Source organism: Silene latifolia, chromosome 9, assembly GCF_048544455.1.
Source record: "Silene latifolia isolate original U9 population chromosome 9, ASM4854445v1, whole genome shotgun sequence".
NCBI classification, from domain to species: domain Eukaryota; kingdom Viridiplantae; phylum Streptophyta; class Magnoliopsida; order Caryophyllales; family Caryophyllaceae; genus Silene; species Silene latifolia.
In genome coordinates, this window is record NC_133534.1 from 116,146,927 (window position 1) to 116,148,330 (window position 1,404).

General features: G+C 39.5%; 1 non-coding gene across 1 annotated transcript; it reads right to left on the reverse strand.

Moving 5' to 3' along the window:
- Positions 1 to 286: 286 nt before the first annotated feature.
- LOC141604309 (small nucleolar RNA R71) lies at positions 287 to 393 on the reverse strand. The gene has a single exon (XR_012526014.1). It is a non-coding gene; the product is annotated as a small nucleolar RNA R71 (small nucleolar RNA).
- Between the last annotated feature and the right edge of the window lie 1,011 nt (positions 394 to 1,404).

Sequence of the window (1,404 nt, forward strand, 5' to 3'; positions counted from 1 at the left end):
TATTGCCAAATCCGCATTTATCCAATTAGTCGAACGAAGCCAATTTGGGGCGATGCCTAGTGAAGACCCTCACTCTCATATGGAGACTTTTTGTGACTATTGTGATGCGATTTCTCAAACCGGTGTAACTCAAGACCAAATTCGATGGGTCTTATTTCTTTTTTGTCTAATTGGCACCGCGAAACAATGGTTGAAAGGCCTTGATAAGGCTACTCTCGGAATTGATTCTTGGAAGAAGTTGGCTCTAGCTTTCTACAAAAAGTTCTACCCACCGGAAAAGACTAACATGCTAAGAGCTAAAATTACGGGCTTTAAGCAAAGAGATGAAGAATCCTTGTATGAAGCTTGGGAGCGATTCAAGGGAATTTGTCGCTCATGTCCTCATCATGGACTTAGCGAGTGGTTCTTGGTACAACAATTTTGGAACGGTTTATATGAAGATTCAAGGAACATTCTCAACATGGGATCAAATGGAATGTTCACCGAAGTTGATGACAATCAAACTTGGAACAAAATTGAGGAAATGGCGGTCTATAACTCACAATATAGTAGACCTTGCAAGGCTACTAGAGGAGGAAAGCCTGAAGTGGACTTCATTACTCAATTGGGTGCTAAACTTAGTGCTCACATTGATACCATCAACTTGAAGTTTGAAAAAGCTATGGTTAGACTTGAAGAAGCCTCAAAATCACCAAAGCATCCTGTTAATGCCATGACGGCATCTTCATCAATCCCAAGTGGGATATGTGAGAATTGTGGAACTTTGGGACATGACCAAAGTGAATGTAGGGGAACAAATGAATAAGTGAATGCTTTCCAAGCATACAAGAGTGGTACCCCTTATTCAAACTATTGCAATGAAAACACCAAATTCCATCCAAATCTCTCATACAAAAGCCAAAATGTTCAAAACCCTCAACCAACATACACCCCACCTCCCATGAGAAACCAAAATCAAAGACCCTTTTACAACTAAAACCAAGGTTACCAAAATCAAACTCCATACAATCAACAAAATGACCAAGGTTTTGATGTTCAAAAAGCGGTCCACCAAATTCAAAAGAATCAACAAGAGTTTTTCACTCAAATGCAAAAGGATAGTCAAGCAAAGAAAATCACCATCAACAATATCCTAGCTCACACCAAAATGTTGGAAACCCAATTGACTCAACTAGCATCTTCAAGCTCACAAAGACAAAAGGGGCAATTACCACCTCAAAGTAATCCCCCAAGACATGAAATGGTTAGTTCCATTAACTTGAGGAGTGGTAGAAGGTATGAAGCACCGAAGAATCAAGTTGAGGATGAAGTTGTGGAAGCTAGTGACAAAGAAGAAATTGTGCAAAACTCCAAGGATGGAGAACCCTCAAAAGAAGAAATTTCAAAGAAAAATGAAGACAAGAT